Source organism: Pseudorca crassidens, chromosome 11 (assembly GCF_039906515.1).
Source record: "Pseudorca crassidens isolate mPseCra1 chromosome 11, mPseCra1.hap1, whole genome shotgun sequence".
NCBI classification, from domain to species: Eukaryota; Metazoa; Chordata; class Mammalia; order Artiodactyla; family Delphinidae; genus Pseudorca; species Pseudorca crassidens.
The window spans coordinates 76,412,248-76,437,645 of record NC_090306.1 but is presented as its reverse complement, the minus strand read 5'-3'; positions in this window follow the sequence as shown (position 1 = coordinate 76,437,645).

The window sequence follows — 25,398 nt, the reverse complement described above, 5'->3', positions numbered from 1 at the left end:
TTAAAAATGCATAGGGGGACTTCCCTGGTGGTGCAGTGGCTAAGAATCTGCCTGCCAATGCAGGGGACGCAGGTTTGAGCCCTGGTCCCGGAAGATCCCACATGCCGCAGAACAACTAAGCCCATGCGCCACAACTACTGAACCCCCATATTTATATCGGTAATTTATTTCTCTCTTCTTCATTTTTAGGAGCTTACTAAAATGGGTTATTAGTGTTCTGTTTGTGGCACAAGTTACAGAAAACTTTTCCTTAATTATTTTGTTTTTGCTTTGTTTATGTTTTTTTTCTCTTTCATGGGCAATAAAAATAAATTGCTGGCTTTTTTAATTAATCCTTTTTTGCTTCTGGGTTTGAATTATAGTTAGGAAGATTTTCTTCAATCTTGGATTATAGAAGAAATTGTTCATCTTTTTCTTAAGGAACTTGTATGTTTTCTTTTCCTCCCACTTTCATAACTCTAATCCATTTAGAATTAATTTTAGCATTTAGAGTGAAATATGGATTGAAATTTTTCTTTCCCCCTCCAAATACTATCTGGTTGATTAATTTTCTTGATGTCATTACATCATTCCTCTCCCTTAGAGGTCAGAATACATGCGCGCACACACACACACACACACACACACACACACACACACGTACCCCTTTTCTTATAAGGGTACTAATCTCATCAGACCAGGACCCCACCCTCATGACCTCATCTAACCCTACTTGCCTCTCCAAATATGTGTGTGTAAATATGTACATAATATTTCTGTCTTTTAGTAGTTATGTTGAAATGTTATTATGCATTTTCTTTGGCCATGCCACACGGCTTACATAATCTTCATAAAAGTTCAAAGAAGAAAAAAATGAAAATGATTCTTAAACATCTGAAAAGGTGGTTAATTCATAACAAAATACAAATTAAACTGTTTCTAAGTTCCTATTTGTCACCATCAGATCAGCAGAAATCCAAGTTTAACAATATCTGAGTTGGCCGTGGGAAAACAGTCGTTGGCATCCATTTCTAATAAAAATATAAAATGCTAAAACCCTTGTGAAGGAGAATTTGATAATATTTAGGTTTCATAGTTGGTAGTATTTGTGCAGCTTCATTCAACAATCCTGAACAAAAAAAGAAAGAAAAAACTTTTACATAAAATTATTGATTGTGGCATTATTTGTAATAGCAGAATATTGGAAACAATCCAAATGTCCATCAGTGGAGAACTGGCTGAATAAACTACAGTGCATCCATGCAATAATATTCTATACTACAGTAAAAAGTAATGAGGTCATTCTTTATTCCCTGATAAGACATGAACCTCAGGGTGTATTATTAAGTGAAAAAAGCAAACATCCAAATGTAGAACAATGTATATAGTATGCTACCTTTTATGAAAGAAAATGAGGAAACACAATTTTCCGTGTGCATATGTTTGTGTTGCTTATATTTGCAAAGGGATTTCCTACTAGGAAAACCCAAAACTGAAACGGTTACATCTAAGGACAAGAGGTAATAAAGGCGAAGAATAGTAATGAAGACTTCTTTTAGTATACCTTGCTATATAATTCTATTTTGGAATTTAGAAAATGTTGACATCTTCCAAAAATAATATGAAAAAAAAGGAAAAAAGCAAACTCTGAAAACTGAAAATAGAAATAAATGAACTTAACCATCTATCAAGTTGATGTCATAACCACACAGAGAGAATTGTTATTTTCTGTGACTTGGGAACACAGTATTTTGATTGCAGATCCTTGATAGAATCAATTCTATGAATAAATAGAACTGTAAAAAAAATCTTCACTAGTTTCGTTGTAGTTTTATATGTAGTAACATCAAGTTAATTAGTGATTATACTGTTAGAAATGTTGTTAAGAACAAAGATTTTCAGAATATTGAAAACAATTCAAATGTCCATCAATAGAGAACTGACTGAATAAATAAATAATAATTTATTAATTATAAATAAATATTATAAATAAATGCAATTTATTTATTATAAATATAAATAAATGCAATTTATTTCTAATTAGTTTATTATAATTCATAAAATATGGATGACTCTTAGAAACACAATATTGAATGAATAGAAACTCAAGTCTCAAAAGATGAAGACAATAAAATGCCTTTTTTTTTTTTCCCACGGTACGCGGGCCTCTCACTGTGTGGCCTCTCCTGTTGCGGAGCACAGCCTCCAGATGCGCAGGCTCAGCAGCCATGGCTCACGGGCCCGGCAGCTCCGCAGCATGTGGGATCTTCCCAGACCGGGGCACAAACCCGTGTTACCTGCATTGGCAGGCAGACTCTCAACCACTGCACCACCAGGGAAGCCCCTAAAATACCATTTTTATAAAACTTGAAAACAATTACAATCAAATATGTGGAGGCAGGCTCTGAGATAGCCTCCAGTGAGCTTTACCTCCTGGTGTTCATGGTCCTGTAATCTCCTCTGGTGAGTGTGGGCTGAATTTACTGACATGCATCTAGTAAATAGAATGTAGCTGAGGTGATAGGATTTCAGTCCTGAGCCTAAGTTTTGTAAAAACTATGGCTTCTGTCTTGGGCTCTCTGTTACATTTTCTCACCTGCTTGCTGTTATGGGTTGCATTGTCTTGTCTGTAAAAACACTGAAGAAGTCCTCATCCCCAGTATCTTAGAATGTGGCCTCTTTCGGAAATAGGGTCATTGCAGATGTAATTAGTTAAGATGAGGTCATACTGGAGTAGGGTGAGCCCCTACTCCAATATGACTGGTGTTCTTATAAAAGGATGGTAATGTGAAAACAGAGGAAACAGAGAACACGATGTGGTGGTGAAGTCAGAGGCTGGAGTTATGCAGCTGTAAGCCAAAGAGCACCAAAGATTGCCAGCAAACCACCAAAAGCCAGGGAGAAGGAAGGAAGGATTCCTCTTTAGGTTTTAGAGAAAGCATGCCCCTACCAACACCTTGATCTTGGACTCCTAGCCTCCAGAATTGTGAGGGAACACACTTCTGTTGTTTTATGCCACCCAGCTTATGGTATTTTGTTATAGCAGCCCTGGGAAACAAATACACTTGCTCTGAGTTCTGACCCACAGATATGGAGATAATAAAGGGTTGCTATCTTAAGCTGCTGAGCTTTTGGGTAATTTGCTATGCAGCAACGGTAACTGTACACGTTACACATGAACTGTACACAACGATAACTGTACACTATATAAATATGTGACCATTTTAAGAAGATTAGACTTGGGAATTGGTGAGATCTGGGCAATTCTGAGAGACAGGGCAGCAGGAAACACATAAAACACCTCATAGCAAGAATAGTCTGACCTGTACATTGCCACCGAGATGAGTTTATATCAGACTCTTTTTGTGTCCCTGCATCATTTGCTCTGCATTCACAATCCTGGAAGAAGAAAGCTTCCAGTGGGCAAGATTAAATCATGTCCCCACCACTGGCTGTATCAGGGAATTAGAGAAAAATTGTTGGGCTTTGGATTTCTAAGGGGACTGAGTGGATTGTATCTGGCTTTACAATTATGTAAAAGCTATTCAAATTGGGTGTAGGATAGTTACTTCCAAAGAAACTGAGGTATATTGCCATGGGGCAAAGATTTCAGGGACCCTCAATGCAACATATACATATCCTCTAAAAGAAAGTGTTTGAAGACATAACAAAAATGAGTTGGTATCATGATAGATGAAAAAATCCAAACTGTCAAAATAAAGAAGTAGCTCTCAGTGAACTGACAACCCACATTAGATGGGCCTGCTTTGAATTCTTCCTCAAATTCCTTTCACTGGAATTCTAGGTGTGGCATTCATCAATTCAAGACTAAAGGGAGAGGAATGGCAAAAGCAAAGCTTAACTCAAACTACCCTATGCACTGTTTTTTTAAAACCATCTTAAAATGTTTTTGTTTGACTGGTGGCAAATTTTATTGAACACTATTTTTAGTCTCTCTCTCTCTCTCTCTCTCACATACACACACACACACACACACACACACACACACACAAATAGGCAGAATTGATTACACACACAGCATTGAACAAAAAAGTAATCAGACTGGTAATACACATACCACTCCCATCTTAATAAACAGTGTACTCAAACGCGTTGTAAATCATTTGTTTTTATTCTGTTTTGCAGAAAGAAGATAGCACGTATCAGGATTATGCTCACCTCATTACAGGAGAGTGAATCCTCCTGTCTTTAACAATTAACACTTTAAAATTTGGGTTTTTTTTCCAATTTGGAGTGTGTGTGTGTACGTGCACATGTATGCCTTTTATAAGAATTAAATAGCTAAGCAGTTAAGCGGTTAAATAAATAATAGAGAAAAAGGGAAGAGAACACAGTTAAACCATTCTCATAAAACTTATTACTGGTTACTTTTCTCAAGTTAATGTACCACAAGCCACATGCTTGCTTATAAGTTCCGGACGCATCAGAGAAAATGGCATTCAAATGAAGCTCCACGCACCCCACTTTGGTATGTTCCACAGGCAGCTGCTGCCTTGCAGTTCTATAACTGCCTGATGTTAATATCCTAAACCAGTCTTTAAAGGCTTCTTTGCTTGCTTGTGAGCTGCCCACCTCAGGGAAAGGCCTGTGTCCAGCACCCTGGCAGCATAGGTGAATTTGTCAGCTCCAGCAAGTGTCTCATTCCAGTGCCACAGTCTGTGCACCCACACTGCTCTTTCTGAGTGCTTTGCTCTGGGTCTTCGATCCCTTGAAGGCTACCGTGGTTCTGATCATTACCAGACAAAGTACTCAGGGAATGAACACAACCTTCTGGAACTGCAGATATCTAGCAGAATTAACACACCCCAGAGAACTGCTAATTGAAGTGACATGAGACAAAATCCAAAGCCTGAGTATTTAACTGAAAAGGGGTATTAGTCCCGACCCTTTATTCATTGGGCCTCTCATTTTTAATCTGCACTACTAAAATACAAATGTTAAAACATAGAAAAATATTCACTGCCTTCTGTATTTTACGGGTGTCATCTACAAGATGTTTCAAAAAGAAATTCCAAAACCAATAAGCAATACAAAGTAGAGAATGTATGCGGGAAATATGTTCAGAGAACATACTTCAGGGGCAAACACCTCACTTAAATCTTTTAAACTTCTAGAAATTGGATGAATAACTACTCAGCCTAGCTGAACAGAGAACTTATTGTTCCGTGTCTTTGAAGAAGACAGAGTAATACTCATTGTTTTGTTCTTGTCTCAAATACAGCAGTTTCTTTAAAATCAACATACCCCCAAACAAACAAGCAAAAAGGTATTTCTTTTGTGTTCTCCCAAACGTGTTGGTCCTATTAACTTACTATCTCAGTTATAGAATCTACATCCCTTCTGTCATCCAAATTGGAAATCTTAAATCTAGAAAGTCAGCAAAAAAAAGAAAAGAATTATTCTCCATCTCCCTATCAGAATGGCCATCAGGATTTGTCAATTCCACCCTCACTGGGTGCTTCACTCCCTCTCCATCTGTCACTGTCAGAGCATTCATTCAGGCCCCTCTCATGTTTGCTGGATTGTAATAACACCCCCACCCTCCAAAAAAGGATCACCTTGCTCCCGTCTCTGCTCTGTGCAATAATTCATCCTCTACATTGCTTTCAGTCACTTCTTCTGACAAACAGAAGCAAACCTCTCACTCCCAGCTTGAAATTCTTATCATGGCAATCACACCTCTTCATTCTCCAGCTCCAGGCTACCTACCCTGTAGTGGATCCTGCTTTTCTACTCACCAAATGCACTTCCCAGGACTGCTGTATACACCCTTTCCTGAATGTGATGCATGTTCTGATGCCTCTCTGCTTCTTCCTTGCATCAGGAAAGGTCCCATCAAGAAAGAGAAATTTGAACAGGGGAAGTTTAATATAAAGAATTATCAACTATAACAGGGGGTTTCAGTGATGAAAGATTGGCTAAAAAGAAGTAAAGTGAACTCAAAATTACATAGGAATAGTAGCTATAAAAAGTAATTGTCCCCTCCAGGGCTGAGATAGCACATATGAGCAACACTCACCTCCTCCCAAGGCTAAGATCTAGACCCCACTGGGGAGGGCATGGCCATGGCTCACTGAAGGTAGATAAATCAGTGGAGGAATTTGCTGGAAATTCATTCTCTGGAACTTACCAGGGAAACTATTCATGGCGAGGTGTCTCATCAGAGGCACTTCACTATGAAATGACCCTAGGGGGTTTCATGGGGCAGCTGCTGGCTTCTGGGGTCTGCTGGCTGCTGTTCACTGCAGGATCTGCGTGCTGGAGGAGCTGCCCATACTGCAGGAGCTGAAAGCTGGAAAAGCCACAAGAGCACCTGTTGAACAAGCACCCTGGAATGAGGAAGCCAAACCCTTTTCCTCTTGCAGTGTCTCCCCAGCACCCACTGCTGATAAAGCTTAGCATCCTAAAGCTTAGAAAAGAAAAATTTTTAAAGAGCCCATCTCCAATGAAGGAAGGGTGAGTTTGGACCCACGAGGCATACTTGATAACTGGCACATGCCATACTTTTTCCTCAGCATGGAAAGCCCCTCTCTTATGGGCCAGTTCAAATGTTGCCTCCTCTCTAAAGCCTTTTTCCCACCATCACATCCTAATCCCAAGCAAAATTAATTCTTTGGAATGTTGTCCATATCATTATTAAAAACATCTTTCTGTATCATTTATTTCTATGACTCTCATAAACCACTTATTTATTTCTGTGATAACTTCAAGAGTAGGAACCATGACTTATGCATCTTGGTGTCATAGCCCCTAAAATAAGACCTGAAATTAGAGTACAAAAGAGACCTCAACTTCAGAGTACAAAAGAGAGTAGAGAAGCTAGAAGTTGCCAGAGAGTGAAAATGCTTTTGGTTGCTATCCATTACTTCTTTTAAGTTAGATGGGCGCAGAGTTCCCACATACTTTTGTTCTTTATCAGCCAAGGCCTGGAGAGATCAAGTAACTCATCAAGCATTATGTAGCTTGTCAGTGGCAAAGCAAAGACTACCACCCAGCTGATGCGTATGACTTCAATTTTAGTGCTTTCTCCACCCTTTCATACGAATTCCTGCTAGGAAATATAATTCACGCATTATTTTGTATTAAATTTTTATTTTTCCATAAGTGGTAGTTTAGTCACCAGATTTCTGTCAGTAACTTATCTTCTTATTCAACTTATTCATTGATCCCCAAAATGGGATCAATGAAATAGGAAAACATGTAGATCATGTCTCCACGTATGCTGTGATCTCTTTTACAGACTGGCTCATCACTTTTTCTCTGTTTTGTAATTTCCTTCCCCACGTTTTCATCTGTCTTCATTAAGGCTCTCTATTGTTGGAATAATAGAGACATATTAACTCTAGCTTAATTAAAGGAGATGAAGTGGGGTCTTGCAAGGCACTGAAAATGGAATCTGGAAAATCATAAAGAACCATAGCAAATAGCAGCTCGCTCTCTCTCTCTCTCTCTCTCTCTCTCTCTCTCTTTCTCTTTCTCTCTCCCCTCCGCCCTCCTTACCTTTCCTTTCATCTCTGCCTCTTATAAAATTTTCACTCTTTCTTTACACCTAGGCCAACCTTTTCTGCCTCTCTATGAACATGACAAAATAATAATATAGTCACCTTAAACTCTAAGTTAACCTGTCCTAACAGGTCCAACACCTGCTGCTAACTGCCATGAAGTTTAAAGTCTCAACTACAAGTCTCAGGGAGAGAGAAACTGATTGACCATCTTGAATCAGGATATCAATTCAAATTGAATCAATTGTGATTGGTGGGCTGAAGCAGAGATCTGTTTTGTTTTGCTCTCCCCTAATAAGTGTCTCGCCTAACAGAAAAGAGCGGAAATTAGTTTAACAGAGAGAGACTATGATCTAAGTCAAAAACTTCAATGTTTGCTACATTCTACTACTGAAATCTTATATAGCTTTCAGGCCCAGTTTAAATGCCCTCCACTGGCCAATCTTGCCCAGATCTATGAACCAAATTTAGTCACTCCTGGATGTTGTACCTCTGTCATACAATTCGCTTCATTCATTCTTATTGTACACTTTTGCTTATCTATCTTTTCCAACCATGTGATTCATCTTTGTGTCCCCTTAGACAGTTGTGTGGCATTGTATATATGGCACACTGAAAGAATAAAGAAAACCATCTTTCTTCCTTTGATTTTTTTTTTGACTTCTTAACATTTGTGATGTACTCATTTATTATTTCAACAATTATTTATTGAGCACATATTATGTTTTAGGCAGTGTGGTTGACACCATATACAAAAGACTGCCCATATGAACCTCTCTATATATATTGTAGAATTAAGTAGTCAAGCAAGTAAATATAAAGTTGTAAATTATGATTAGTGCTATCAAGAAAATATAGGGTACCATGTCAGTATAATTAAGGGACCTAATTTAAACTGAATTATCAGAGGATTCCTCTCTGATTAAGTAACTGTCATCTGTGATATAAGGGATGACCAGAAATCTACCAGGTGAATAGTGCTGGTAGGAGAAAGGGGAAAATTTTTCCAGGAAAAGGATAATATGTATGAGGGCCCCAAAGTGGTAAGGAATTTGATGCATCTCAAGAATGACAGAAGGTCAGTATGCCTGCAAAGTAATCAGCAATCAGACAGAAGAAGCAAACTGGCTGAAGTGGTATGCCAAAATCAGCTTCTAGACAGGACAACACTTAGTGTTTGATCCTGAAAGAAATGGAGTGCTGCTGTAGTGCTTTAAACAGGGCAGGATCATGATTCAAATTTGAATTCTTAAAACACTCTAAATTCAGGTTGGAAAATGGATTAGAAAGAGGAGACATTGTAAAAATGGAAGCAAAATGTAATAAGTTCTATAAGAGAAGTGGCACATATATTTAAACTCTCTGAAGACATCTTTCTCTACTTATACTGCTGAATTTCTCTTTCTGCCTTCACCTTCAGGACTATTACTCTCAATGACTTCCTTTCTACCTCCTCTGTGGCTGAGCCATGGATTCCTCTTCTTGACATTCCTGTGTCTCTTCCATCTTCTCCCAAGCCAATCCTCTGTCCTTAACAACACCTGTACTTCTCTCCTGTCTTGGAATTTCAGTCAGCCTCAATGTAGTCAAAACTTTTTTGTTGATTCATATACTTCTGTGAATTGTGACAGATTTGAAGTATGACTGGTCACTGGAATTATTTAGGAAACTTTTTCAAAATATAGATTTCTTAGCTTTACCTCCAGAAACTCCCAATCAGCAGGCATATGGTGGTCTTAGACCTTTATATTTTTAATGGTTCCCCTGAACAAAACTGATGATCATCCATGTTTGAGAAACTTTGTTATTAGACTGTTATCAAATTCATATCTTAATAACTTTGTTATAGAAATCTTCTACCATCTCTTAAGTTTCCAGAGGCCACTTAAGGGGCATGTTGGAAATTCAGCTTTTGAAGTCATAATCCAGTCATTTGCCAGTGATTTGTCCAAGGCTGGCAACATCCTTTTCTTCAGTGACAATAGCTCACCAGTTATATGCCTGTCCTCAGTGACAGAAAATTGTATCTCAGATCTAAAATAACATGGTGGATTTTTCTAGATCCTGCAGCCATATTTTATTAACAATTTGATACTAGTTGCACATAATCCTAGTAGTAGCAATAAACATTTTGATGCTGTGTCATATTAGGAGAAAATTTTCCTGATTTTTTTATTACTCACTTAAAAGGTTAAGATATCAGGTAATGTGAGAGAAACGAAAACTATAAGCTTATGTGATATGCCTACAAGAAAAAAGCAAGAGCAAATTCAAAAACCCTGAGCTCCCAAATTTCCAGTCTTCTGTTTCTCCCCCGGAGCCGTACTGCCTCCCACACTGCACATGTTGTAAACTGTATGTGGCCCATCTGTTAAGTAGTTTGTTTTCCAAATTTGCAGGGGCTTGGCACTTCTGGACCAAGTATTAGAACTAAGTGTGACATAAATTTTTACCTTTTTAATAATTTTGAACTGCAAGGACACTGGTGTTGTAAAGGGTCCAGGAAACAGAGGAAGTAACGCCTAACGCACAGAAGCAGTACAGCAAGGGTTAAACATCGTGGCTTAGGCAAAGGTATACTTAACACCCGCCATGATGACAGCAGTAGCAATGCTAAGGGCATATTGAGTTTCCAGGTTCAGTTGTGGGCTGAATGTGGGCACAGTTTGGCATTTGAAATTGGGCAGATTCAGACCATGATGTTTTCTCACAATTAATGCAGAGACCATAGATAATAATTATGTTGCTGAGCCTACAGAGAATCTTTACGACTGATCCTCTATTAAACTGGCAAAACAAGAGGATAATGTCTCCAGCACTAACAAGTTGGCAGGGAAGTAGCTGGCAACTCCTCCCACTAATCTTCCATCTGTGCAAACCTTCAGTATGATCCAGGAGATTGTTTCCCCACACAGGTTGTGCCTGCAGTATAATCAAGAGAGAGGGAGACAGAGTGGAGATATCTTTATTGTTTTTGCAAGTCACTGCCATTGGAGGGGGAGCAGTGCATGGGATTGAACACTAATGCTGTTATGTCATTCTAAGGAGAAGTATCTATGCGGGGATTTAGACAGGAAAATAACCATTTCTAAGTGCTGACTAGTCTCAGTGACATAAAAGTAACAGAATAAGAACAGTTTCTAACTGGGATTCATTTTAGAAAAGTCTTTTGTTTCTTTTCATGGAAGCTTGGAAAACCACTTTTGTTTAAAAATATCTTTTCTGTTGATTGCTAACACAGTCCATGGTACTTTCCCAGCCTTGACTCTCCTCCAACATCCTGGGTCAGTTGGCTCAGATTTTGCTCTAAAAGCACAGAGGAGGAGGAAGAAAGGCTTGTGAATGCAAAGGGAGTACACAAAAAGGCTGAGGCACATCCTAACTTTCATCCCTGTAGTGATGTCTGTCATCATACACTTCCGATGCCACCCAGGAAATAGTCCCTGGATGTTCCAGGCAGAAGTAACATCTGCCTCCTCTGAACTCCTAAGCATCATTTGATATTTAACATGTACTGCCCGGTTTTAGAAATATTGAACTGTATTGCTTATTCTTCCTTTTATATGATCCACAGTGCCTAGATTAGGGTCTCATTTAACACACTTTGTCTCATGACTAAATAAATGGATTCTAAGCTGTCCTCATTGAAGGCCACAGGCAGGGAAACTGATCATTATCATCAGGTTACTCACCAAGAAGGCATATCACCAGTGCCTTACTTCATCCTCAGTGGACCCTACGTAATACCAGGTCATAATAGCTAATACTTTGATGCTTTTATGTGCTGAGCTGGTTCGAAGCACTTTATATGTTTCACCCATTTAATTATCACAATAGGAAGTACCTGTTTTTATTATTTCCATTTTGTAGATTAAAAAAATCTAAGTCCCCAAACAGTGGAAATTTTTTAGAATGTTACAACTACTAAGTGGGAATGTTGAGACGTAAACTTGAGTGATCTGTCTTCAAAGCTCAAATTCTTAAACACTGCACGTACTGCCTCTGAATGGGATTCCTAAATGTCTACAAAGGACATGAATATACCATTTTTACATCATCTCTAAGACCTTACGTGACAGAAATTTAGAGGAGGCAAATATTTTAATTACCTGCTTTCTCTTGTGTTCTCATGTGTTCTCCTTCATGGAATTAACTTTGAATACATATTAGGAGATTGAAGAAGTCCAGGAAATTACATCCTTCCATCTCCTCTTCATTAATTCATACCCATACTCCCACCCTACACTTTTTCATTCCCTTCCTACTCTTCCAAACAAGGCAGAGACAAAAAATATAAAATATTATTGCTACCAGAGACGCAAAGATAGGGGCAGTTCTTCCTCTCTGGAAGGTTCCGTCATTACCTGAATCATCTATCAACTCTTGTTCATCCAAACATGGTCTCACTGGAGTGTTTCCTTACGTGTAGGCCACTTAGGTGCCTCCCACAGTTCTTCGTTCATAGCTACATTATAGCAATTATCTTTTTAGAAGACTGTTATTTATTTGCACTTAAATCTCCCTTCCTAAGCTATAAATTCCTTGAGAATAAAGACTAGGTCTTTTATTTACTATTCCTAGCTCTGTGCATTATAGCAGACACTTCAAAAGGATGTTCTGAATGAATTAACAAATTCAATACAAAGCCCTCATTTTATAGAGGAAGAAACTGCAGTGGAGGTGGAAATGTAAAGTGACTGCCCATGATCACATAACTACTCAGTGGAAAAGCTGACCTTAAGTCGGCTCCACTTTCCATTATGAATGCCAACTTGTCCTCCCCAGCCTAAATCAAACCTGCCCTCCTTAATACCTGAAAACCATAGCCCAGCACTAATAGCTATCTCCCTTGGATCTTATAATGCTTATAATCTATAACACTCACTTAGCTCTTCTGTTACTACTGCCTTGTATTTTAACCTAGGTGTACATGTGTGTGTTTTACTTCTTTCTGCCTGGATTATAATTATTTGAAAGTTAGAAATGCACCTATTTTTTCTTTTCACAATGCTTTGATTGTTTGAGTGTTTGCACTTGGAAAAATTAGGAATTGATCATCTTATCCACTCTCACCACTTTCATCATCACATCTAACTCCAGCACCAGGCACATGCTCAAGTGCCAGACTTCTGTTTCCATCTATGTGCATAGTTCTGCATCTCCATGTCTCCCCTAGAACCTTCAAAACACTCCTTTGGACCATTATCAACGGTCACAAAACAAAAATCAGACTATTCTGAGATTGGGTTAAGTGGGCTTATTGATTTCCCTTGGAAGATCTCTGTGGAATGGCAGGGGATAATTATCCTGGATAAAGATATTTTTTGTTGTGCAAGTTACAGACACTCTTCAGAATATCTTGAGTAAGTGTGTCTGCAAGTGCAGGAAGCTCTCAGGGCCTGGAGGAACCAGATTGCAAAAGCTGTCAGAAAGCAAAGCAGCTACTTTGCCAGTTTTCCATTCTCATTCTCTGTCCTTCTCTCTCCCTCTCCCTCACTCCCGCCCTCTTTCTCAATCTATCTCTATCTCTGTCCCCCTCTCTACCTCAAGGAACACATGGTCTTTCTTCTGCATGGCTGCTTTATCATTCTCTCTCTCAAGATCTGCTGTATTTGTTTGTCTACATGTGTACAGGGCAGTTGATGCCCTATACCTCCCAAGTACACTCATTCAAGTAACAGGCATCTCTGAATCCCAATTCCAAGGTTCTGAAAGAGCCAGTAAGATTGCACCAACTTAGGTCAGGTGTCCCCCCACACCGCAACATGGTCTGTTCAGCCCCAGGAGTCATGGTCATGTGGAATAGACATGAGTTTATACTATCTGATATGACCTCTGCTAGACACCATGGAGAAATAAAGAGATGAGAAAAGGGGAAAACTTACTTTCAAAAACTTAATAGTAAGCTGCAGAGCAAGACTAAAGGTATTTTTTTATGACCTCTATTATCTTTCCTGAAATCAAGGAAAACAGAAAGTGTCATCATTAGTTGGTCAGAAAAATGGAGGAACGGTTGTCATTATCTTCCACAGTATTTCACCATTACCCACATCTCAAAGATTCCACCGTCTCTTCTATCCACAGCAAACTCCTTCACTCACGATGGAGAAAATAGGGAAAAGATGCAGGACCTCTTCAAGCTCCCTATAACACCTAAGATGTGGCTGCCTAGGATGTGGCCCCAGGCTTCTAGGGCTCAACACGATTATTATATCTCCAAACATCACACTAACATCCCAAGCAAATAGGTAAATGAAGAGAATAAGAAAGAAATGCTACCTCTCTTTTAAGGATACTTATCAGAGGTTCCATGCAATGATTCATTATCTCATCAATCAGATCTAGTCACATGATCACACTGAGATGCAAAAAGGGTGAGGATATGTAATCCTTTAACTGGGCAACATTGTGTCCAGCTAAGAACCAGGAATACATTTGTCTCTAAAAAAGAAGGGCAGAATATTTTATAGCTCATTAATTGTCTCTGCCATAACCTTTAGTTCTTGCCCTCAATCTATTTACGTGTCTATAGCTTTTGATCCTGACAATTTTTCTTGGCTCTTTTAAACCTTATCCTCCCCTTGACTACTGTGATACTGAACTATGCTTACACTTCTTCCTTTCTGATTACTTTTCTAATTTTTCTACTTTCCTCAGTTCCTCAATTTCTTCCTACCCTCTAAGTATTAAGTGCCCCAAGGGCTCTGTCTTTTCCTCTTTGTGTCTGTGTCATCCACTCCCATCATTTTAACTACCGACACTATATTCTAACTTATTCTCTCTTCTAACTTCCAAGAACATATTTTAGACCACTTGCTGATCATTTCTAATTGACTATCCTAGCAATTAAGAACTCCAAAAATCTAATGAGGTCTAAGAAAACAATTCAAAATGCAATTCAGAGAAATTTCAGCAGGGAAATTCTGACTCCCCTCATCAGGTAAGGTTGCTCCTTACACACCTTCATTATACCCTGAAGTTGTTCATCAGGCTTACAACAGTTGTAAAAGTTTTACTTGTTTTAACTGTACAATGATTTGTTCAATGTCTGTGCTTCCTACATAGAAGTCATTCAGAATAACAAATGGACACATAAATGAATGAATAAAAATATCATTTGGTTTACTTCCCAAAGTCCTCATGGGGTGACATTAGCTTGGTCCTCAGTGTATTGCCTGATGTTTTAAACAGACGAAGAATGAGTTGGTACTCCCAGGTAGAATCAACTCCCACATTCACTATGTCCATACACCAATAATTTTCAAAGACGGAAACAAACACCATAGTATATGGAAGAGTTGTGTCAACTAGTCAAGGGCTAGGAAGCCAAATTATATTCAGAAAGTTACCTGATGACCACAGAATCAGAACAAGGGGCATACTCACATGATTCAGTGTTTAGTGTGTCCAGGTCCAGATATGCTAACATATTCATCTTCATAATAAGGATAATTTTGATGATAGGGTCATAATACTTGAAATATGTTGACTTATACTTCTCCCTTGCACAGTCCTTAAGAGTAAGAGATTTGAGTCTGAAAAAAATATATATCATTATCTACCTTTGGGGACTGTTATAAGGACTAATAAAATACCTAGCACAATTTCTCACATTGAGTAAGCACTCAATAACTGGAAGTTATTGCCCCCCTCCCCTCACCCAGGTTTCCATGGATGATCAATCTCTTTTCAAATTAACCTATTTCTTTAGATATGTAAAGTTAGGTCTCAGTCCAATTGGTCAGGGAATCCATTTTTTATGTCTCTATTCTGATACATTGTGTGTTGGTTTAATAGTTTTAACTTTCAGAGGCTCTTATTATCTAAAACTCAGCTTTCTGTAGGCCTCATCAACCTAATACACCAAAAAAGTCATATTGATAATAATAATAATTTGCATTTCCTACTTCCTGTCCCCATCCACTAACGGAAGACCTCCATCTCCCAAGAGAGCTCCCTCTACCCACCCAAATACTTCTGAGAGTCTCCAGGGTCAGTCTCACATGGGCTAAATCAGTGTTTCTACCGCAATGAATATTTTTCCTCTTTTTCTCTGTATTTTCTTCCTATTTCCCTTTATATATGGTCTTGCTTGCCCTCTCTCTATCAATAATCAACTTAGCCCAGCAGCAACACTGAGGAAGAAGCTCCATCATGTCCTCCATTTCTCTTTTCCAAGTACACTTTCACCATCATCTCCTTGCTCTTCAGCCAAAACCCCAAGAAGCTCACATACTTATCAACACATGCCTGTGGACCTCAGGTGGGCAGAGGTGCCTAGCCCTATAATCCCAATGCCTGCTTAGATTCAGTCAGGACATCCTGTTGACTTATTTATATTCTTTTTAAGTTATTGGGCTCCACAGCAATGTAGTTTCTATCTACCTATAATTTCTTTTCAATAACTTCTTATTCTGTGGTCTATATTTCTGGTAATGGTGCCAGGCTCAAAAACTCAGAGTAGTCTCACATCCTCTTTTGTTTCTCACAATCAGTTCCAATTACTGCAGATTTTACCTCCATAATCTCTCTTGTTTTTATTGCCTTCTTTCTCCATTTCACAGATACCAGCCAAGGTGAACCATTAATTAATTACTCTTGCCTAGATTGCTGAAAAGTCCTCCTAATTTGTCTTTTTGCCTCTCCCCTTACCTTCCATCTACACAACAATTTTCTGATCTACAGAGTTTGAATACTGGAGTAAGTCTTGCAGCTCTAAAAGCCATTGAGTCCATGAAAATCAAGTTAAATGGTCCAGACATTTGCCTACAATTTATATCATTGTTTCCTTCCATTTTAGGTAAATCTGATGAACTAGGTCAGTTTTTTTCCAGTTCAGGTTGAAAAAAAATTGTTAGAAGCCAAGCTATACTTCCTTTTGAAAACCAAAAGTAAATGTTCCAGATTTCAAATATAGAAGTTACAGAGATGTACACCCATCAAAGAGGTTGCTATGGGACTGCTTTTATCTTAAATAGAAGAAAGTTAAGCTTGAGAAATAGTTGGAATTATCCATAACCAATTATGGGCAGCTGCCATAGTATCAAAGCAAAAGTAATATGCATGGCATACTCCCCCAAACTATAAACCCCATGAAAATAAGATGGTATCTGCCTTGTATCCTCGGTGTCTAGACATAGGGCCTGATACATAGTTCAAACCAGATATTTATTGAATAGATAAATGAATGAGTGTCTTTCCAGAGTACAATTCTAATACTTGATAATACTTGTAAATGGAAAGCTTCTTAAGAGCAGAGGCAGTAGCCTATTTATCTTTCTATGCCTAGCGAGACACTGTGCAGTACTTTTCATAGGTCAGACATTCAAAAGGATTGAAATTCTTGATTCTTTTAAAAATTTATAGGTGCATTCATGTATATCACCAAAGCAAGTATTGCTCTCAGCATGGCAATACATAACAGAATCTGGAAATGGAAGAAGAAGTCATAGAAGAAGTTGTCAAGCCTTTAAGGTAAGGACTTCTCAATAAATTCCTTTACAACCTGGTCAGAAAAATTTTAAATGTATGAGCTCACTCAGGGAGAAGCAAACAATCCCTCTCCAAAGGAATTCCCATTAGGAAGGGAGGTCATAACAACTTCCAAGCTTTGTGCATACCATATTCAAACTTTTCACCACTCCATTGTTAAACTTTAGAACAAAGAAAAGAAACCCTTCCTTCTCTCAACAAGAATAGGAAGATTACTCGTGAAAAGATGTTTGCCAGAGTTAGAGTCAGATGACAAGGTAGTCACTAGCTGAGTGCCTTGAAGAAGTTCATACACACTTCATAGCTCAAATGACATATCTATCAAATCCTGTCCTCTGAAAACCATTGTTCAGAGAATAAAAGATCATGTGTGTTAAAGTGCTTTTTAAAATATGAAATGGATAAAGAAGATGTGGTATGTATGTGTGTATATATGTGTGTGTGTGTGTGTGTGTATGTATATATATATACATATATATATATATACATACACACACACACACACATTTGAATATTACTCAGCCATAAAAAATGAAATTTTGCCATTTGCAACAACATGAATGGACCTGGAGAGTATTATTCTTAGTGAAATAAGTCAGACAAGAAAGACAAATACTGTATGTTTTCACTTGCATGTGGAATCTATAAAATAAAACAAATGAATGAATATAACAAAACAAAAACTGACTCACAGGTATAGAGAACAAGCTGGTGGTTACCAGTAGGGAGAGGGAAGAGGGGAGGGACAAGACAGGTGAAGAGGAGTAAGAGGTACAAACTACTAGGTATAAAATAAATAAGTTACAAGGATGTAATATACAGCACAAGGAATATAGCCAGTATTTTATAATGACTTTGTATGGAGTATAATCTATAAAAATATTGAATCACTGTGTTGTACACTTGAAACTAATGTAATATTGTAAGTAAACTATACTTCAATTGAAAGAAAAAACGTGAAATGAGATACGTGTTAGGTATTATAATTGCTTCTGCTGCTTTTGTTACTGTTTTATATCTTGGGAACTCTGGTTTGAATTATGAGGATACCTGAATACACAACCCTAAGGTGTGGCTTCTCAATATGGTTACAAAGAATGCTGTAATAATGAAATTCTCTAAACAAATATTCAGTTTGGGACACACTATATCCCCATAATTCCAGGTGCAAGTTCGAAAGCATCTCAAGGGAGCAGAGGTAATTAAAACTATTTTAATGAAGCAAGAAAAAAAAATCAAAAAAGACCATAGGTATTGCACAGAAGGAAAAGAATGGGAAGAGAAATGAGTTGTACATCTAGGATACTGGATACTCCCAATTACATTAAATAGAAAAAAATTCCAACCTTACACTCCCTTGATTATCCTGAATAAAATAATATGGCATTCCAATTTTGTTATTAAAAAACTCAACCCCCCTACTCCAAGACTAATCTCTTAGTTCATCTGCTTTCTTTAATCTGCCATTCTTTATCTCTACTAGTGTTTTCCCTCTGTCCTTTTATGTTTGACGATTTCACTGTTTCATAAATAGTTCAAAGTTTTATTGTCTTTTATTTCTTGCTTAAATTTTTTTCTTCTTCATGCTATCTTATCTTTGTATCAATTTTTCTATTTTCTCTTATTACCCATCATTTTTAATTTCCACTGCTTTTGATCTGCCCTTTACTTCTCTCCATTTCATTTACAGACTGTTCTGGTGTGTCTGCCTTCTATTGATGTTTCCTCTGTTGTTTCCCCCTTTTATCTCTTTCCCAATCCTACCATCTGTCTTACTTTTTATTATTATTATTTTTTTTAAACATGGGTGGGTGGCCTTAAAATATTGCAGGAACAATTTGTAACTAGGATATTTAGGGGGAGTAAAACCACAGCAAACATTTATTCTAATGAGTATGTTTCTGTGAATGTGTGGTGGCAGGTGGTTGACTCAAAGCACTAGGTGGCAGTAGTCCAGATCTGATCCTAATCAGGTGACTGTGCCCCTCCCACTTCTTCCTTAATGTTTATGCCCTATATATGGATTTTTCTTCAAAAGTTCGTTTGGTTCTCTGCAGCATCTACTTTTGAAATCTAGGACGTGTCACATCAGTTCTCAAAAATAACATAACTTAACAGTTAAGGGTTTATGACTGCTGATTTGAGCCTGAACTGGGGAGAATTGTTTGGTTGATTGGCTTTATTTGCATGAAAAAAAAAAGAAATACATTTGAAGAACTTAATACATAAATGTGATAATGCATAAAATACCAATCCAAATGTTTAGTTTGTGAGGTAGAATGTATTTTGAGCATTTCATACAAACATACCTTTCAAGATCTCCAAATCTTGATTATTAGATAATTTGAGTAACCCACTTTGTGTTCTATTGAATATGTAATGCACACCTGCTGCTTTTTGTCTACCCTATACCTTTTTCTTTTTCAAACTGGCCCTGCTCTAACTATTTACTAACTAGGAAACTTTAGACTCAGTATGAAATCTCACTGTTCCTTAGTTTTTCCCATCTGTAAAATGGAAATATTAATGATATATACCTCATGGAGTTACTTAAAGTTTGAATGAGTTAATATATGTAAAACTTTTAGAACAGTAACTGACATATAGTAATATTTTTAATGATACATATTATTTATTCAAGATTTCCTTAGACCTCCTATTATTTTTAAGTGTTAGATCAGGGGCTAAAGATTAAATGGGAACTGTTCCCTGTAACTTATAAATAATGTAATCAGATAATTACAATACAGTATGGTAAAGGTGATGGAGGAGGAAAAACACAGAATTCTCTAGAATGAAATAGGATCAAGTGACTCACTGTTGGGTATGGGAAGGAGAGAGGGAAACCATCCCAGATAAAGTTATATGTTGGTTGAAACCCAAGTATGAGAAAGTTTGACTGGATGAATTGTTGGGGAGAGAAGATTGAGAAAAGTGTTTCTGGGAAGAGAATGAGCATATGCCCTTCGTGCAGGTGTGACTAAGAAGGTAACACTAGCTTTACTCAAGAATTAGGCCATTTGTTTTCCTTAATGCTCCTTGGGATCTGTGAATAATTCATTCTGATTCTCTATAAAGCAAAAGTGAAGAAGTCATTTCAAGGACCAAGAAGAAGCTATTATATAGCCTGGTCTACTGAAATGTGACTATTAAATAATGAAACAGATTTTTAAACAAAATATGGCATGAATCTTTTCTCAGATAACATGCTGATCTCCTCTCTATAGAATGCTACTAAATTTGAATAAGGATACATTCATGAATTATATTTTCCAAGAGTGGTGATGGGTTTATACTCAGTCATCAGTTATTCTGTACTTTGGGCCAAGTGTGTGAATTTGCAAATCAGCTTGATATGGGATGGGAGAAGTGCACAATCTGGAGCTGGGCACAAAATGAAGCCACTGAACATAAGAGCAATAAAAGTCTGGATTATTATTATTATTTTTTTTTTTTTACAATCAACTGACCTTAGGTTTTACTCGCTGAAATGAGATCACCAAGAATGGGACCTGGAGGGAATGAGTTCCCCATAACTTCTAGTCCCATAAAGATGTAGTCTTGATTTCCCAAATGGATAAAACAAACTTCCTATAGAATGCAAAACCAGACCTGGCTTTGCCCTTTTTTAAAAGCAAACAGCAGAAATGTGGGACAACAGAAATTAGTTTAACTATCCAGAAATTGAGTCGGAAAACCACCTACATATCCTTTCAGGAAACATGTACTTCTGTAAGGCAGAGAATTGTGGACACTTTGTGTGATGAAATATGTAAGAAAAACCCCATGGGTCTGTATGTGGATGCAAAGTGATTAAATTGCGCACTTACTGTAATTGCTTTCTACCATTTAGTCAAGTATTGATTAAAATGGCAGCCATGCCATATGGGCGAGAAAAGGGTCAAGTATATTTCTAGCTCTGGGTATGTCCTTCCAGTCTTCAACTCTTCTTTTTATGTTCCTCCTTTTATGCATCTCCCTTTGTATATTGAACTATCAGACTTGAAAATACCAGAATTCCTCTCTGCCTCTCTCTCTCTCTCTCTCTCTCTCTCTTTCTCTCTCTCTCTCTCTTTCTTTCTCACCCTCAGGACCCAGATTTAGAGTTTAAAGGATAGTCAGGGACCCTAAGTAACTCCTTCCTGATCTAGAGCAGTGAAGGGCTTCAGGTAATTGTGGGTGGGTTGAGAAGAATTTGAGAGTAATATTCCCCCAGGCCCACCTTCCAGCAGATATATGGTTCCCATAAAGCACTTTACATCCTGAAGGTTAGCTATTGGCAACCATTTAAGAATTTTCCCCCTATTAAAAATTTACCAAGAGTCTCATCCTTAAGGAAAGCCCCCTCTTTCAGTAAATCTTAACTCAGTAATTACTCCCACATTTCCTCTTACTCATCCTGTTTGGATTGTGGGAAACCCTTTCCCCTCTTCTGAGCAATTTGTGCCACCTTGTTTTTCAGGAATTTTCCTGGAATGGAGAGTGAGTAGTTAGTGATACTACTCTTTCTTTTAGATTTCTCCATTATACAATGTGACGTCATGAAGTTACTAGACTGGTGCAGTTAGCAGAGATGCCTTCTCTCATTTCATAAGCCTGAACATAGTATCTGTAGTTCAAAAAGAAACTTATCAACAACAATCATCCCCTTTTGATTGTTTTTCTTTTTTATTTCTAATTTGTTGCGATACCACATGCTTTTAGTATTATATCTCATAAAGCTCACATATCATTAAATATTCCACAATGCCCACCTACAGCACACTGATACATATAATGTATTATCTCCTTCATTTTTCCACCCTTATCAATTCTACCATTACTATTTAATTATACCCTTACTAAACCCATTCAACTATTCCTTGTCTTCTTCCCACCTGAGTTACTTTAAGATGCATAAGTTATGGGTCCTTTTCCTATAAGGTTCCACTCAGGTTGGCTTTTAACTTTTAACCCAATTTTTCTACCTTCCAGGGCTAACTACATAGCTCCAGCAATGATCTCCCTTCTTCTTTTTCATACCCCCAGTCCAGTCCCTTAGTATCTAAAAACAGTTAGGTATTTTCCCATCCATTGCAGCTCCACACCAAAACCTTAGTGAACTTGTCCACTTTGGGAAGGAATCAAGGGAAACTCCAAACCAGTAGAGTACATTAAAGGAAATTTTTTAGATATATATTGAGTGAGAACATCAATATGTTCTCACTTATGATGTAATTAAAACATTTCTAAAACATCCCATATTGGATTTGGGATGTGGTAATTCAAAGATAAATGGCTAAGGGTAATGTGAAAATGTGCATTTGCTGTGTATGTGTATATGATGCTGTATATTGGATACTAAAGGCTAACCCATCTGCACCTAGTATGTTGGAGAAGTTTTTCAATAGTAGACAATCCATTGTCCACAACTTATTCCTCTGCCTGGGAAAATCAATGTCCATCTCCAGCAATCTGCTACAGTTCCATTCCAAACAAGGTTTGAACTTGGATACTTGACCTTTTTGTCCCACTCTAGGTTTTTAGAATTGGCACATTTACAGTCATGATTTTTACCTTGATCTCCCTTCTTCACGTCGTGTAAGAACATGAGGCTTTTGGTATGACTTGTTGAATAGTAAACAGCATCTTAGTAAACTGCAGTTTTTTTCTAATCAGAACATAAACCTGCACGGTAACATCCCCCGAGACAGTACAAAGATGATGAAGATGGCCATTGAATCACCCTGGTCTCAAAAGATAAGGTGTCTTTGTGCTTACTGAGAATAACACTACACTTCCTTAATATTTTCAGTATTATCAGGTAAATTATAACAATTCAACTTTTATCCCAGATCCTAAGTTAACTGAAATAAAAATTGTCCTTAATCCCAAACCACCAGAGTCTGTTTCAAGCAAAAACTTCAGAACAGATATAGTCTTCAAGTGGTCCTTGTATTTCCTGGTAGAAAAGGGTACACAAGAAAAATAACCAAGCATCAGATGCAGAGACAGCTTCCAGGAAGCCAACTATGTCCAAGAGCATACCTAAACTGAGCAGCTATCCTAAGATTGAATTCCAAGAGTCATTCAGGTCATCTTCCTTTTCGCCCAGCCTCCCCTCACCCTCTCAATCAGCCTCAAGGTTTCTAAAACCTGACCAAGCAGTTCTAGTTAGAACAAGCTCACCCTTTAGCTATGGGAGGAGAAACTAGCTTCTCTGGGCCCTGGCCCTGTGGCATTTGCCTGGCAGTGGAGTTTCCAAGAATAGCTATTTTCTGTGGTTTTCTCAATCCCCACTCCCTAGGGAAACCAGGGGGTATAAACATTTTTGGTTCTAAGGTTTAAGCATCAGCTAAATGTTTACCTTGAGTTTTAGCCAGCATCTTATTTCCCAAATCTCAACTTACACAAATCAAAATGCCCACCAGACAGATCAGCAAGTTTCTATTCTGTAACATTAATAGAAAAAGAAATAGTTAAAAGGAGGCTAAGTGACCTCTAGAAAGAGTTTTTGGTTGAGTGGCAGATAGGGCAAGTTAAAGCTGAAAGCCAGCACTTCAGTCTCAGATTAAAGTAATATTATTTTGAGTCACAATTGATGTTAATTGGTAGCAAAGGGAGCTCTTTGAGCACACATCTTTGAGTAAGAGAAATTTAAGAAGGAAACAGAGTATCTCTGAAAATTCATTTGTAATGGAAAATGAAAAGCAGGGCAGGGCACTAAGCAAAAAGTTCACAGCATCGTTCAACCCCAACATGTAAATAATCTTTTTGAGGAAATTTTTTTCACCATTTGAGTCAAAATTAGAGTTACAAATGGAACACTTAGGAATGTCTCCTTAATCTTGGAATGCAAAGATGTTGTATATCTTTTAGTTCCTGATTAACCAACCTAAGCTTTCACCTGTCATATTGGCAGGAAGAGCATTAGAGAACCAGCACAGTGTAGCAGGAAGGAGCACAGGCTCTGGGGCCAGTTTTGCTCCATACCCTCCTCACTTCTTTGTGTGATCTGGAGGAGCATAGGAAGACGAGGTGACTTTCCCAAGATCACACAGTTACAGTCAGGTGGGCTGGTCTGGCTTCCAAATCCAAGCAGTCAGAGCAAGGGGTCTGTTTGATTTAACTTCTGCTCACCATTTTTTTGCCACTCAGTACAACTATGGACAAGTAGCCCTATGAACTGGACAGATAAGGCTATTGGCAAGTAGTTCTATCAGTCTGACAGATAAGGCAAACCCCCATAGATCCAGGTCTCTAAACAGGCCATTGTGGATACGCTGGGAGAATGACTTTCCTCCTCCAAGGCTGAGCCTTTTGTGACAGTGGTGTATTAATTTCCCATGGCTGCTGTAACAAATTACCACAGACTTGGTGACTTAAAACAATAGAATCTTATCTTCTCAGTTCTGGGGCCAGAAGTCTGAAATCAGTTTCACTGAACTGAAATCATGGGGTCAGTCAGCAGGACTGTGCCCCCTGCAGAGGCTTTAAGGGAGAATCCATTCCCTGCTTTTTCCAGCTTCCAGTGACTGCCAGCACTTTGGCTTGTGGCTGCTTTACTCCATTTTCTGCTCCTGGGCTGGGGTCATAACGCCTATTCCTCTTCCCTCTGTGTGTGTGTGTGTGTGTGTGTGTGTGTGTGTGTGTGTGTGTGTGTGATGAAATCTCCCTCTGGATCCTCTCAGAAGAACACATGTGATAGCATTTATGGCCCATCTGAATGATGCAGGATAATCTCCCCATCTCAAGGTCTCCTCAAAACACAGAAGGCATAAAATCATTATTCACTTTCCCAACAATAAATGTTCCTGCCTGCCTGTCCTACTGATCATAGGGTTGTACACAATATTTACAGCCTGGAGAAAGTCTGCATCTGCTTGCACTCCTATCTTAGGAAAATGACCAGATTTTTCCAGTGCCTCAGAGATTATTAACCCATCCAAAGATACCTAAGGTGGCTCTTCAGCTTTTCTCTTACTAAAGCAAAGCAAGTAAAAAACTTTGTGCAATGCCAAAATAAATAAATAAGTTCCAATCTATGCTGTGAGGTGGTGTCAAAATCAGAGAATAGACTATGGAGATGGCCCTGATATATTTTAAGGTAATTTTCCTCTTTTTTTTTTTTTTTTTTTTTTTTTTTGCGGTACGCGGGCCTGTCACTGTTGCGGCCTCTCCCGTTGCGGAGCACAGGCTCCGGACGCGCAGGCTCAACGGCCATGGCTTATGGGCCCAGCCGCTCCGCGGCATGTGGGATCCTCCCGGACCGGGGCACGAACCCGTGTCCCCTGCATCGGCAGGCGGACTCTCAACCACTGCGCCACCAGGGAAACCCCGGTAATTTTCCTCTTGCTCCCCATTGCAGTCTACACAAGTTTAGTCCCCTGCCTTCGTGGTCGATATTCTCTTTCTTCTAGGCTTG